Consider the following 16,561-nt stretch of genomic DNA (forward strand, 5'->3'; position numbering starts at 1 on the left):
TTACACATTGTAAAGGACTTCACTTGATATCTATTTTCTAGACATTATACTGTGGTGAGTTGTATGATATAATGCTAAAGGAGGACAGGTGACAAGCTTAAAATTTTTAGGGGCAATGACATATAGGGTCATTTTTGTTTTCTTATAAAATTTTGCTTATTTAGAAACTTTATTTTTTTATTTTGTTTTGCTTTCTTGTTCTTTTAGAACTGAGATCAAGTCTCATATTTCTACTTTTGGTTGCAGGCTTTATCAGTTTTGAAATTGCAAAAGGGCAATCAAATGCCTGAAGATTACCCCAGATCTTTTAGAGAAGCAGCTGCAATTTTCCAGCATGCTCAAGTGTGAGTAATATGAGAATAGCTTACTTTAGTGATAAGGCTTCAAACTTTTGGTGTTTTTTTCATTACTGATTCCTGGCACCTTATTTGCATTCATACAGATACGACTCTGACAAGAAAATTGTCAAGCATATGAGACCCATACCACAAGAGCTTGTGGAGTCCCTTGATGGAGAACTTGATTTCCTTGGATCGTATTTTTTTGTTATTTATTTCTTGTTGTTGTTAGGTTAAATTTATTCTTACCTACAAGGTTTTCCTGTTTCATATCACATTTATTTTCCTTGACCACAAATTGAACTAGAGAAATCCCTTCATCAATAGCCATTGCAATTGCTAAAGGAAAATTGGACCCCATAAGTATGGAGGCCTTTGATCATTTCCCTAGTTCCATTTCTAGACATCGGTCAGATCCCATTAAGAGCCAAATTACTCATCACTTTCAGAGATCTGAGACTGCTACTGTATCTACACAAGTCAGTAGCTTTGTGGCCTTTTCCTATAAAACCAGTAAACAAGATAGTACTACGCCTAACTTGGTCTTCTTTGCAGAAATTATGTCTTGCTTCCTTTAATTATTACCTTGAAAATTCATGGTACTAGAATGCTAAATATTTTCTTATCTTGTGGATTTATCTCATAGGAATTTAGGATGGAACTGATGAATTAAATACTTATCTACACAAGTATCGCATAGAGTTGGATCAACATCTTGGTGCTCTTGTGGGGGGGTAGTGGTTTTGCCCCTAGTTATCATTTTCTTTTATTTTGTTATCAGTAACTTCACTTCTTTTTTTCTTTTTCTTTTTTGCTTTAAATTTCTGAAGCCATGGCAATAAGACCAGCTACTGAACTACTTCTCACACTTGCTAAATATAAGCACATGAGTACCCCAAGTATGCTTGGTCGTGTTATATTAGTTCATTTCTACAAGACTGGCATCTTAATTGACGAGAAAGTTGGCTAATGAGGTTCTCATATTTCGATGACTTAGAGGTGTTGATGTGTTGTAGTTTTGGTGTTGATTTTGTTCGGGGCTTGATGCTATAAATTTTTTCTGTGGCAGATATATAAGGAAGCTGAGAAGTTTGCTTATTAGAAAGGAGCAAAGGTGGCTGTTGTTTATGGTGGAGCGCCAATGGGTCAGCATGTTTGTGTCTCTGCAGGCTCACTAGCCATTCCGTTTTCTATGACCACTTCTATGATTCGGGTGATTCCATTCATGATCAGATTGTGAAATTGGTACAGTAGTACACCTAGCTAGTTAGTTCCGTTATTAACTTGTGTCTAGTAGAAAATTTTCATTCATTAAGCATTTGAACTTGTATGCAGATCCAGATTAGTAGATATAGGTTATTTTGAACTGATCATGATTAGGTTTGTATACATGAAACAATGGTGGATTAATGGAAATTGCAATGAATGATTTTGGATGTGGATTTTATGGTTTCATACTTTCATTAATGGGCAATTTTAATTTCCAGAATGCATACATACCAATTGTAACATGAGACTACTAATATATGTTGTCTCAAATTGCAAGCTACAACAAAAGCACACCAAAATGTGTGGTTGCAGTTGCACAAAAACAACACAAAAACCAATTAGAAGTCTATTGTCTTTTTAACAATGGGACAACAGAAAATTGTAGTCTGAAAGGCAAAACAACAACATAAGTTAGATGAAAGTATTGGCTAAAGTGTATAACAACAACAAATAAGTGTGACTGGACGTGATCACAGACAATATAAAACACGTACTATTAGTGGTCCTTTTTGTATTCAGACCACAAATATTTGTCGTCTAAATAATCTCAAACGACAGTAAATTGTCATCGTAATGAGACTGACGTAACAGAAAGAATATGATATCTATTGTCTAAACCATTTCCCAACATCACATATGTATAATTTCAAAATCTTTCACACAACACTTAAATGTCATATAAACATACCCTAGAACGACACTTAATTGTCCTCTGATGCTCTTTACGACCACATATAATTGTCGTTTAAAGTAAATTAACACAACCTTTAAGTGTTATTCTATGAGAGAAGACACTACATACGAGTCTTCATATTTCTTATTTAAGGGCATTCAGACCACACAAATAAGTCTTGCAAATATGATTCACACAATAGTATTTAAAAATACTGTGGTTGTTTTGTTTATCAGACAATACAAAACTGTTGTTTGAATGCTTTAAAGATACAGATCACAATGTTCCCAAAATGCAAAACTCATCAGACAACACAAGACTTTTATTTTTTTATGTCGTCTGATGCCCCCAAGAGACGACACCGTACTAGACGACACATTTTTATTCGTTCAGACCACAGAACTGTTCTGTCGTCTGAAGGCCTTTTTGGCATAGTGTAGGAAAACTTTATTCACGAATGTTGTAGACCACATTGATACGAGTTCTTATACATGCGGCACACATTTTTCTAAGATCGTATAAAAAAGTTATGGTCAGCGGAAGATTTTCTAATTTTGGAAATTTTCAAAATTTCCATATCCGGAAGCCCTTTCTCTCTCCAAAAAAACCCTCGATCCAACCTGGATAACGACGACCAGAGCCGGCTTTTTGTTTGCAGTCCAACATCCTCTGGCAGTAGCACCACCACAGCCCAACTAGCCTGACGATCCTCTCCTTCCACACCACCAAAGTTTTGGCCATCAAAAACTTTCAAGCTTGATCTAGCTCGATCTAGGCCAAATTGGACTTGGTGCCATATATGAAACTTGCTCCCCTTGATGTGATCTACAAGTTGAACGGTTTCGATTTTGCTAGTTGTGACTTTCACTTGAGATGCGTCCGCCACCTTTGAAGCAATTCTTTTCTTCATTATCTTGTGTTCGTCAAGACAAACATGTAGATATGTCTTGTTTTACCTTTGCTTGATCTTTTGGATGAGTTAGGTTATTTTCAGTTTCAATTCGTTTGATTTTTTATCTGTGAGAATCAAACCCTTGGATCGTCCTTTCATTTGGGCGATTTGATCTTAGTAGTGTTTCAGATATCTTGTGGGTTGATCTCAGGTGAAGATTCTTCTCAATTGCGTAGTTTTTGGTTTTTAATTCACGTGTTGCAAACTTTAACCTCTTTTGTATTTCGTGTTGTGATGAGTTGTGACCCAGATGATTGACGAGATTGTTTTAAGAGGATTTTTGTGAATTGTGCTTATGTCATTTTGTTTGTAAAGACGCAGAGGAATATAAAGGTGACTAAATTTCTCGTTGTTCTGATTCATGATTGAGTCTATTTTATTATTTTATTTGATTTAATTATTAACTGTAAATTAGACTTATCAAAAACAAATATATGTTTTGAAATATATGAACTTGATCGTCAACCGTTCATAGTTAAGTGAAAATGAAGATTTGTTACAAAATAATTTTTCGCATTGAGTAAATTGTGAACTATAGTTGGATCAAACTGCAAAACTCATGGCAGATCGAACCTTGAAACTCACTACATCACTGACTCGTATCAATCTCCATCCTATGACCATGACTGGGCATGAAATCGGTTGGGTTTTGAAGATATTTGCTTCCTCTTTCGATCCATATAACGATTGAAGACCGATTCAAAGTGTCGAACTCAGAAGTTTTATTTGAAGTTTGGCCATTAGAAACTTTCGAACTTGGTCTAGCTTGTGCAAGGCCAAATTGGACTTGGTGCCTGGTAAGAATGTTGCTCCCCTTGATGCAATCTACAAGTTGAATGATTTCGATTTTGCTACTGTGACTTTCACTGGCAGTGAGTCTAGCCACTTTTGGAGCAGTTCTTTGCTCTTTTTATCTTGTATTCGTCGAGATGAACATGTAGATATATTTTGTTTTACCTTTCCTTGATCTTTTGGATAAATTAGGGTATTTTCAGTTTCAATTCATTTGATTTTCAATACGTGAGGATCAGACCATTGGATCATCTTTTCATTTGGAGGATTTGATCTTAGGAGTGTTTCAGAGACCTTGTGGAGTCTCGGATGAAGATTCATCTAGGTTAACGTAGTCTTTGGTTTTTAGTTCACGTGTTACAAACTTTAAATGCTTTTGTACTTCGTGTTGTGATAAGTTATGCCTTTGATGTTATTAGGTGCTTGGCAAAGTAGTTTTGAGCATAATGTTATGAATTGTGCTTATCTTGTTTTGTGTGTGAAGACGTAGCGGGATATAGAGCTCAGTAAATCTCACGTTGTTCTGAGTCATGATCGAGCTATTTTATTCTTTTATTAGAATTGGTTGTTAGCTGTAAATAAGAGTTATCGAAAACAACCATATGTTTTGAAATATATGAACTTGATCGTCAACGGTTATTTATGGGTAAGTTTGAACAAAGATTTGTTACAAAATGGTTTGTATGGATTGAGTAAATTGTGAACTATAGTTGGATCGAACTGCAAAACTCACAGGGGATCGAACTGCGAAACTCACAGGGGATCGAACTGCGAAACTTACAGCAGCGTGGACTCGGATTGAATCACAAACCTTACTTGTTGCGAACTTTAAACACTTTTATACTTCGTATTATGATGAGTGGTGACCTTGATGTGATTAGGTGCTTGACGAAGTTGTTTTGAGCGAATTGTTGTGAATTGTGCTTATCTCGTTTTGTGTGTGAAGACGCAGTGGGATATATGGGTGAATAAATCAGATTGAGTCTTTTTTTTTTTTTTTATAATTGATTGTTAGCTGTAAATCAGACTTATTGAAAACAAATATATGTTTTGAAATATATGAACTTGATATTGTGAAATTGTGTTAATTTTGAGGAATTACATCTTAATTGTTTGATTTGAGGTGAGGAGACCTGTGTGGTGAATGGCTAATGTGGCAACCCGTGTGGCGATACGAGCATTTATGCAACATTTATATGGTTAATCCCCATATTAATCTTTGTTAGTTTCTTATATTTTCTCTTTATTTATTTATTTATTTATTTTTATGTTTATTAGGTTTTTCAGAGAAAATATACAAAAAGAAGATAACAATGGAGGAAAGATGCAGAAATAAGAAAAAACTTAGGATCTAGACCCAAGCAGGAGACCTTGATGGATCGAAGAGCCTAATCTATGGAAGTGACACAGCAAATTTGGAGGATATTCACATTTATCGCTTTGATGACATGGCAAGCTTTTATTGGAAAGATGATCTGGAGATCCTAAATCAAACAGAAACTCAAGAAGATGGTTTTCTCTACAATTCAAGGAATAGCAAACAAAAAAGGAATCAAAGAGGACTCAATGAGCAATATAAAAGGGCTGTGAAACATATGAAAAAGTTGTCATCTTCTCTCTTCTTTCTTCTTCCCTCGCGACTTCTTCGTTTTCTTCTTTATTTTATTTTGTTTTTCTTTCTATGAGGAATTAACTCTTTAATAGTTAGGGATTGTTGAAGCCCGAATTATGATTGTATTGCTATGCGATGACATTTGATTAGTTTTTATTTATCAAATGGATGAGAACTTAATTTCTATTTTTACATACACTGATGAATACTTTATGTATCTAGCTTCTTTGAGTGCATGCTTAGATTGCATGTTTTAAGGTTCTAATGCTATGAAACATCGTAGCCTGCTCCTTGTTAATTGAGAGTTCTAATTGGTAAATTGTCTATAAGGCAAATGATTAGGTTTCTAGGTTAATTGAGACGTGTCGTACTGGAGATGTCTTGTGATGTCTCATTTATCGATCTAAATCATAATTATTTCTGTGTTAAATCTAGAGTTGTTATTTCTAATTGCTAGTCTATTTGTTTTTATTTTTATTTTTAATTTGTATAGTATACTAACTTTATTTTCTTTTTGTTTTTATTTTTGTTTTGAAATGTGGAATTCTTTCTATGATGCATGTTCTATAGGCTCCTTGGTTGGTCATTCAAAAGTGACATGTCCAAGGAGTGTAATATCAAGTTTACTTCTACCACATAGCATGCTTGGAGGATATCCAGCAAACCAAGTGCATTGGAATGAATGGTATGCGCTTACGTACAATCCGGCATGGGAAAATTCTCCTTGTTTTGAGTGGAAAGATTATCCAAATATCCAAGAAGGATCCTTCATAGGTTTGAAGCTTCCTCATCTTCATACCACGATCACCAATTTCCAACACCTCAGGATATCACGTTCCAATCTTCAAACACAAGTAATAAACAGTTAAACAAACACAAATGCACCGGGCATGATGGTTCAGACATCAACACTAAATACTTGTAACGCCCTGATTTGCACCTCATCAAATTGAGTATGTTACAGCGCCACTTATCATTAGAACCAAAGCTAGAACTTTCCTATCTCAAGTCCTAAGAACTTGCAAGGCAAAAGAAAGAAATTAAAAATACTTTAGTAAATCCATTAGGAAAACTTGACCGCGGAAGCATTTGCTTAAGTGAGATGAACTATAAAACCATTAGAAATTCTTTAAAAACAAATACAAGTCCTTTCAAACACAATTATTGAATGTTTATTTGGTTCAAGGCCGAAGTCCAAAAATATACAAAAGAGGTATTTTACAAACAATTAGAACCTCGATAAATGCAGGAGTAAAGGAAATAAGAGAACCTATCATGCGGATCTAACTCCGTCGATGAACATTTAAAGTACAAGGTAACTAAGCCACACCTTGTGTCGTCTAGCTATCCCGTCTTCGTACATAGTACCTGCATCCACAACTGTTGTAGGGATGAGCTTTCGTCTTTGCTACTCAATAAGACTCTAACCCAGCTAGGAGTAAAAATAATTTAAAAATATAGGTGTCGGCAAAGTAAGTGAGAAAACGATGCACGAAACCACAAAATTTATGAAAATGTAGTAGGGCCCACAAGGAAAAGAGACCTAATCACCAATCTCTATGCCAACTACAACCTTACCAAAATAATTTTGTCCAAACCGACAAGGTATAGCGAGAGTGTCTAGTTATGTCGTATCACCTAGAAGTAGTGCCACACCTTATTAGATGTCAGACACTTTATCATCCATATAGCCCCTCCGAAGGGTTTAGAGGATCGAAACCCAGGAAAGTCGCTATGCTCCTCTCACTCTCAAGTCATCAACAATAACTCATAGAAAAATCGTGAACACATTTTTCATACATCAATAATTTCTATAATATATATGCATAAAATTTACTAAGTGAGGTGAGTCCATAATCCCCTACCTGGAATATCGCAGCTTTGACTTTATTTATTTTTCTAGACCAACACCACCACCTTTCACGTTCCCAGTAACTAGAGTCCCTAAGTCAGACAACTATAGTTTTCGAGTGTTAATCTCTTCAATAACAACGCTTATCAAAATCTAACCAAATTCACGAGACCACTACTTATAAATTAACAATTGATCAATGATAAATAAATACATCTGAAATAGGCATAAAAAAGAAACTAAACAATGCGAAAGGAAAAGATGCAAAAATTACATCTGAAATACAAAGAATTAAAAATGCAAGAGCAGCAATGTCGAGATGCAGCGCTGATTTTACACTACGGATTGCAGCCGTGTAGTGAATTGAGTAGTTAGTGGTTTGACTACCCATCGAACCCCAACGCACAAATTGACAAAAATCAACTTGGCGTCGGAATGAAGGCACTCTCCCACCTAAAGATCGAAGCCGGCCAAGGGTGTCAGAACATGTCCATGTTGGCAGACGATCTTTCACGAACAAATACCATAGCATTGGGTCCCCAATCCAGTACCAGTAGAGAGTAGGGGCCCCATGCCATTCCAACTGTTGAACAAAATCCCAAGGAAAAGAGTGGGCCTGAAACCAAGCCCAATTGCGAAATTGGGTCGGAAGCCAAACCCAAAATTGAGAGTGGGTCAGAGCCCAAACCCCCAACCCCTTACCCCGGTCCCAGACCTGATACTTGAGGTGCACCCCCCAATTCCATTGCCGGCAAGACAAACCCGGCACCACAGCAGCCTCAGTCCCATCTGCACCACGACCACTATGCCTCCACCAAGGCACACCCAGGCAGTTGAGATCCAAATGAAGGACCTCGTTCCCAGCCTTCCAAAACAGCAGATCTGGCGCCCCCCACCGAACACCGCTACCGCCAATCACACCACCGCCACTATCAGCCTCACATCGCCACCAGCAGCCGATAGAAACCAATTCATCCACCAGATCAGAACCGGCAAACAAACCTGTCCTCACCACCCCTGAACACAGCAAAACACCAGCCCCAACAAGAGGAAACAGAGAGAAGAAAATCAGGCCAAGACCTGCAGATTTATCCATGGATAGGAGAAGGTATAGAGCTATGTGCACTAGGGACGACGGCTCACAAACCCTAGCAGAGCTAGGTCATGGTCATATCAGAGTATATTTGATATCTTATCTCTTGTTCTAAGCCTGTTTCTAATTAAGATCCAAGCTTGGACACCCACTTAACATACTCTCACTTTAACCAATATTTTCAATTTCCTTAATGTTTCTGTACAAAATTTGGCATCCAATTGATGGAATTCTACCAGACCTTAGACTACCCACTAAGAGCTTCAATTACTACTAAGCATGTACTACTCAATTGTTCTCAACAATTATACCCATTCATTTGGTTTAAGCACATATGTCAATTCGACAAGTGATTGAACAAAGTCTCAAACATCTTCGTAATTGTACAACAATCCACACCAGAACAGTAGTGCATTTGTCAAGGAACTTAATTAATTAAGAGTACAACAAGTACTCATCCTCGACAAATCCAACAATCAATAATAAGTAGAAGTTTCCAAATGTACAGAACCTTAATTTAAATGTCTTTCAATGGTTGTGATCCAAAACATGATTTATTCTTGTTTTAATTTCCATAGTCTTACGTATTGTATAGTGGTTGAGACCAAAGGCAAGCCTAGGCCTTGTCAACGGACCAGGCCAGGCCCATTCGTAGCAGGCGTGGAGCGGGCCGGGTTGGGCTTTCCTACATTTTTAAATAATCACGGACCAGGTCGGACTGAACTTTATTGTTAATCGCAAGATCCAAGTCTGTCCATATAAAGTGGGCATTGCGGGCTTTATTTACAAATAAATATTTAAAGATATTATTTTTTATAAACCTATATTTATATATCATACACTCTAAAGAGCAACCTCTATCAATTCAAAGAAAATGGGAAAACTGACTGTTGGATGAGATTATTACAATAGATTATGAGTGTTGTAAAAAATTTAGCCAATTTCACCATATTTTCAAATCCGATCGAATTAGATTTTCAAATCCGATCGAATTAGTCAACTGTCGTCACTTGTATGTCTTCTTGGTTGAATGATAGCATGACGACCACATATTTTTTCACATCACATTTATCAATATTCCATCGATGGATGTGCATGGACATAAGATAAAAATTTTAATTTAATTACAAAGATATTAACCTATACCAATTTGCCTCCTAAAGTTTTATGACTCATACCTTGCATTTAAATTGTTTTGATTCATTCTAAAGCAACTATGATATGGAAAATGAATTTGGAAAAACTAACCGCTCGGTGGAGAGATTGTGATATTTTACGGTGGTTGCAAAAAAAAAATCCGGCCAATTTGGTTCTCGTTTTGAATTCGGTCAATTAGGTCAAACTTGGTTACTTTTATAAAACCTATATTTATATATCATACACTCCAAATGGCAATCTCTATCAATTAAAAGAAAATGGAAAAACTGACTGTTGGATGAGATTACTACAATAAATAATTAGTGGTAAAAAATTTAGCCAATTTCACCATATTTTCTAATTCGATCGAATTGGTCAACTGTCATCACTTGTATGTCTTCTTAGTTGACCGATGGTGTGACGACCGCAGATATGAGGCTTCGGATCCCATAATAACACGCACTACATGATGAGTAAGTGAAATTTCTCTTTGATTATTTTGGACACCCAAGCTATTTTTAACAATTTATGGAAGTGTAAATTAAATAAAATTAAGCTAATTAAATTAATTTATATATGGGCTTTTACTGGCCCGGCTTGGCAGGCTGGGCCAGGTTTTAAACCCCTAAACCAAGACTTTTTGGCGAACCGGTCTCCGAGTTTTTACCTATCGGGCTTGCGGGCCTCTATCAGCCCATTTGATCTGCTGGCTAAATGATGAGTCCTCCGCAAGCCATTATGAGCAAATCCACAATTACAACATATCAATTCCATCTCCACTAAAATAGATTGCAGCTTACTTTTAATTAAATAATCAATATTGGACAAAACTCAACTCATGTCGAATGCGGCATTGTCATTCCTGACCTATTCCACGCGAGATATCAAAGTATCAAAAATTCGAATAGCTAAGCTAAAGAGAGCAAATCCTTACCTTGATTTCGGTTTGAACATGATTCAATATCCTTCTATCTATTCCCTCCAGCTTCTACACTAAACTTAGCCAAGTTCCCGGGATTCACGCTCAACTTCTTACTCTGCTACCCAGATTGCATGCCATTTCACAAGTTCAGAAATTTGACACATTCAAGCATCAATTATTTCTCTAGGACAAGATTCATCATTGGAAATGGACCCAGAAGCACCAAAATTGCCACTGTGAACGATGAACTCCGACGAAGCTTGCTGACACCGAAAAACACAAATCATCAAAACGCGATCAAATTCAAAAACCTATTATATTAGTATGTAGAGCATTCAGAGTATTTCAAGTTTCATACCTCATGCATCCAAACCACTGCCGGAGTCGCCAGAAAAAGCATCGGAAAACCGAGAGCTTCTATCCTCTCCTTCGAATCGACTCTTTCTTTCGACATTTGGAGAAACCAAATTCAGCAAGCTGTAGGCGCCATCAAGACGAGTTGAACGCCAGTGGTGCATTGCAATAGCGTCGCCGGACGGAAAAGTTCCAGTACGGTCACCGCGCGGGTCGTCTGGTCGGATAAACGGGTCAAGACTTCTGAGGGTTCTAGAACGATCTGGTTCGTCGGATCCATCCAAGGGGTATTTGTACTCCAAACTCAAAATTAATTATACGGTCCAGATCAACTACTGGATAATTTGACGGCTGAGATTGCATTGCTTTTTTTTTCTTTTTCATTAAATAATTTTCTATAATCCGGAAACTTCAGAATATCACAACAAATAGCTCGAGTGTACGAAAACTTTCGGGAAAATTCACGAACTTGTTGTGTCACGTACTTTATTATTAAACCCTTAAAGTGAAGAGTTCACTTCCTTAAAAATTCAGAATAATTTCAAGAGTGTTCTTAGTACTTATCGAGATTAGAAATCAAATCTCGAACTATTCCACTCTAGCTCCTTAATTATTTTCAGGGTTCACATTTCCTGTAAAATTTTTCTTTAAAAACGACTACTCGACGATGTTCATAACCCACAATGTCAATACTGACTCGTTCTTTAGAGTCATATATTACATTACATAAAGTTTATTAATTAAGTTGCGTTAATAAAATAATAAGTAAACGCTTCTTCCAAGCTTAATTACCACAAAACAAAAATCTAATAAAATCAAAGTAACAAAATTAGCTTTTGACTCCTACAACTCCGACTGCAAGACTTCAACTTTAGCCACGATTACTCTTACCTTGACACACAGGATTAACCATACACCATTGAATAGTGCACGGGTCTGCAACAACAAACCTTGTAAGTTTTTTAAGCTTGTATGAGTAAAATAAAAAAAACAAAACAGAAACGCATGCTTAAGTCATCTCAACCTAAACAAATCGATAAACATATTATCACAACTACAACCATCAGTTTCACATCCTTCTATATTCATGCTAATGTAAGTCAACTCGTGACCAACTCACATGCTCTAAGTCTCAACTTAGCAACCCATTTTACAAAACTTCAACTAACACATTTCAGACACAAGTAACGTTTTAAAACATTTCAAAACGCAACATTTCAATTTAAAGAGGTCACGCATGACCCAAAAATGTTACACAAATCTCAATACTTTTCAAAACAATATAAATCATCATTTCCACAATATATTGCTTTCCCGGAAAGTCACATCTCAAAATAATAATATGAACAAAATCATGCATATTACTTTCATCACATCAAATTCACAAGGAGATATATGTTTCGCGTATATATATGTACACACAACACACACATACACACACAGTCATTCAATCAGGAATACCACTAATAATCAGTAGGGGCCGTGACCAGTTACCCATTTTTAGCCCAATATTTCCCTAATCACTCCACCTTCAACTGTTTGTGCCCACTTACCTAATTCAACAGTGTCATGACTCATCTAGGCTCCGAAAAAAAATGATATTATGGTAGTGCCACTACACTAAAACCGCACGACTCGTCAGTTACCCGTCTCTCTCAAACGTCAAACCGTTTCAAAACTCTTTCTCCCTCCATACCCGATTCTGTCTCTCTCTGCCTCACTCGCTCTCTCTCTCTCTCTCTCTCTCTCTCTCTCTCTCTCTCTCTCTCTCTCTCTCTCTCTCTCTCTCTCTCTCTCTCTCTCTCTCTCTTTCACATCTCGATACTCATCGTTCGACGGCGACGACGCTTCAAGGACTGGCAATAGCTTTCCCTTTTCCGGCTTCGAAGATATCGAAACAGGTAAAAATTCAATTTCCGACTTCTTTTTTCCAGATTTTCATGTTTTCTGCGGAATCTATTTCAAAAATCTTCACTTTAAACTTGTTAGTAGCTTCATTTTGGTTACATATCTGTAAAATTTGTGATACGGCTTTGCATGTCCCAAACTCTGTGAAATCTAGGGTTTCTGGTTCCTCATTGTGAAATTCTATTACGAATGTAGTTTGTCGATGATAAACTGTTAATTGAGCGAAAATGAGGACTGATTGAAAGCCTATTGTGGAGTCCTAATCATAAAAGATATAACATTATTGCCCCCCAGTAGACTTTGGATTGGGGGCCAATGATCACTGCGTTGTTCATTGAAGTACTGAAATATGCTATTTCAAAGAAAATGGAGGGTTTTTTTGTGGGTCTACTGGGGGGCAATAGACAGATTATTGGCTCCCAGAAATTCTTTCCCTGTGGTTCATAAATCACCTGTAATTAAGGCTTTGATTGATACTCTGTTTTTAGGTTTGTTATCTCGTTTTTGGAGTTTGTTAAATTGCAGTAGTCGATAAATGAAAGAAATTGTGTGGTTTTTGTTGGTCTAGTGGGAGGCAATAGACAGATTATTGCCCCCCCCCCCCCCCCCCCCCCCCCATAATGTGGGCTTGATTACTGCCCCCCAATAATATGCGTATTTCATGCAATTTACTTTTATCTTGTTAACTTATACTGTTTTGATGAAAAATCCAATAACCCAATTGCAGGTGATCAGCGTTTATATTGACTTGTTGAAGTCTGATGCCGAAAAGCAAAATGCGCAAGTGGGATTTCTCACAATAGACGCAGGGGTAAGTAGCCTAAACCAAACCCATTGAGTTTTGTGTTTATTGGAGAGCAGTAGTGTGTAAAAGGTTGATTATGGAGTACTTTTGGTTGTCTACTGGGGGGTAGTAGATTGATTATTGCCCCCCAATAAAGTATTGAATATATGTCATTAAAATGTTTTAAAGCTGTTCTGTTTATTTGTGTTTATTGAATGAAAATCAAGTGGTCTATGTCGGTCTATTGGGGGCCAGTAGGCATATTATTGCCCCCAGTAATGTGTTCTTTTGGAGTCAGTAATGGATTATTACCCAATAATTTTAGTTTTAACTTGAAGTAACTCGGTTATGTTGTGTATACAGTACTATGCTATCAAGTATGAACAAACTAAAGAAAAAGATGAGGATACAAGACCTTTTGAGTGTGGTGTCGAGATAATGATTTATGAACCCCTGTGGTCAATCTTCCGTTTCAAAAAGGTGCTAGTACCAATTCACCACCATGAAACTTATCCCTGACATGATGAATATAAGAACTCCACTCATCAGACAAATACGTCTTGTGAACTTTAGTCCTAAATGCATCCCCCAAATAATCATCTTCATCAATAACTTCCGAACAACTATCCACTGAATAAGTTCTGCTGCAACTTCCACCAATCTTTAAAACTGAAATCTCGACACAATTTAACTTATGTATTCTAGCAGAGCAAAACAGCATCTGGAAATCACGATCGTTACGAAGAAAACAAACTTCATAACCAGGAACTGAATACTGAAGCTCAATAACATCACTTGACAAAAACTGGAATGTACGGAAAATGTCTTCATACAACTCAGAGTAGCTCATACATTGATTCAAAGGAATCATATATCCTTTGCCAGAGTAAAGTCACCTAGCAACCAGAGGATCAGCTATAATCCTGAGAAAAAAACACGGGAGAACGAATCTATTATTGAACCTAAATAAACATATCATTGACCCCCAATAAACAGATTAGTGCGGCCCAATGATTTAATCAAAACTACCAAAACACATTAGAAACAGTACCAAATTACTTTGGAAATAATGAAAAGGATAACTAGACAACAATTACAACGACTTAATAACACATAAAAAACATTACTAGCCCCCAATAAACAGACTATTGGTCCCCAATAATATAGTCAAAACTACAAAACCAATTCGGGAAATGTAATAAATTGCTATGTACCCATATAAAAATATTAGTAAAAAACAATTATAGAGACTAAATATCATTTAACATACATTATTGGCCCCCAATAGAAATATTATTGCCTCCCAATAATATAATCAGAACTACAACAACACTTCGGAAACAGCTCAAACCCAACACAAAGCATGAATTCAACAAAAACAACACGAAGTTAATACAGAAATTCAAAACTAACACAATGCACTCAAAAAGACCTGGAAATTCTAATCAAAATTGCAAAAACAATTCAAAACCAAAACAAACATAACACGAAGCTATGATTTAGCAAAATCAGTTCGAAAATAACAGAACAATTCGTACAAAAAAATACCTAAAATCAACTACTCAAAAAAAAAAAAAAGACCTAAAACCAAACCGATTAAATCGAACTAAAAGTCAAACAGATTAGATCGAGCTAAAGAAAAAAAAGCAAACCGCAATGGAGGAACACAAAGAGCATCTCGATCTCGCTCCATGTGAAAATTGCAGCAGTTCTTCTCTCTCTAGGAATCGCAAGTCTTCTATCACCAGCTCTAAATATTAATCGCAGAGCTTCACACATTGAAACCAGGGAGCTTCTCTCTCTACAATTCCAGCCAATCCACTCTCTCTCTGAAATCGGAGAGCTTCGCTCCCTAAATCACGTTTCTGTTACAATTTGAAAGCGTTGCAGTTATAGAGGGGCAAAAGGGTCAGAAAAAATGGATAAAACAGTCCTGTTTTGAAAACGTTGGGTAATTGGGGTTTAAAAATGAAAACTGTTGATTAAGTGGGCAATCTCTTAGAGTGTTTGGGTAAGTGGGGGGTTAAATAACCCCAAAATTAGGTAAATAATCATTATCCCTAGTAATAATTGATTGAAGAAATGGGGAAAAAGTTAAGTATCTAATAAGTGCATACAAATTAAAAGTTAGATTTTAAGTATTTAATTAAAAAAAATTACATATTTTGAACATATTTCTTAAACCGGGCATGCCTAGATTTAGCTAGATTAGTCAAGACGGCTAACCACCTTCGCGCTTAGGAGGCCGCACAGAGGGATTTTTTAAACACTGATTTTTAAATGCAAATATATAATCTAAATTCTAAAACATATGATATAAGAACCGAAACAAAATGAGTTATATATAGTTTAGTCGGTAAAGGTGTTTCTTGGTTTGTTGTACGAGTTGAGTATTCGGCCCTTTTTTTCATGATTTTGTTTTTGTATTTTTGTTTTTGCATGCTGTATTCTCTCTATAAAGTGACAGAGGGAGTGAGGCATATCCCAACTAATAAGTAATAACATATCAACGCAAATTTCTACAGCCCTAACTTTTACTTGTTATATATCTTCCCGATTTCTACATAAATCCCTATCCATACTTCCTTAATTTTTCACGTATGTGATGCCATGATTAGTAAGGTCGGTCTGTTCAACTTTGCATTAGGCTTCCGAAATCTCAAAACCTATTAAAACAGTGATTGATTGCTAGTATATATGCATGCTTCTTAATAAAATATAAAGTTATATGCTTCACTCTTTGTGTTTAGTACTCTAGTATATATAAAAGATTTGAACTTCACTTGCTTAGTTATAAAGCTAAACTAAGATAACAAATGAATCAATGTTAAGTCATATTCTTTCAAAAAAAAGTCATGTCATATCCCAACAAAGT

General features: G+C 36.3%; 1 long non-coding RNA gene across 1 annotated transcript; it reads left to right on the plus strand.

Moving 5' to 3' along the window:
• The first annotated feature begins 674 nt into the window (after nucleotides 1-674).
• LOC121049337 lies at nucleotides 675-1,571 on the plus strand. The gene is made up of 3 exons (XR_005799630.1): nucleotides 675-817; nucleotides 985-1,072; nucleotides 1,408-1,571. It is a non-coding gene; the product is annotated as an uncharacterized LOC121049337 (long non-coding RNA).
• The last annotated feature ends 14,990 nt before the right edge of the window (nucleotides 1,572-16,561 follow it).

The sequence above is a fragment of the Rosa chinensis genome, chromosome 5, assembly GCF_002994745.2.
Source record: "Rosa chinensis cultivar Old Blush chromosome 5, RchiOBHm-V2, whole genome shotgun sequence".
NCBI lineage: Eukaryota > Viridiplantae > Streptophyta > Magnoliopsida > Rosales > Rosaceae > Rosa > Rosa chinensis.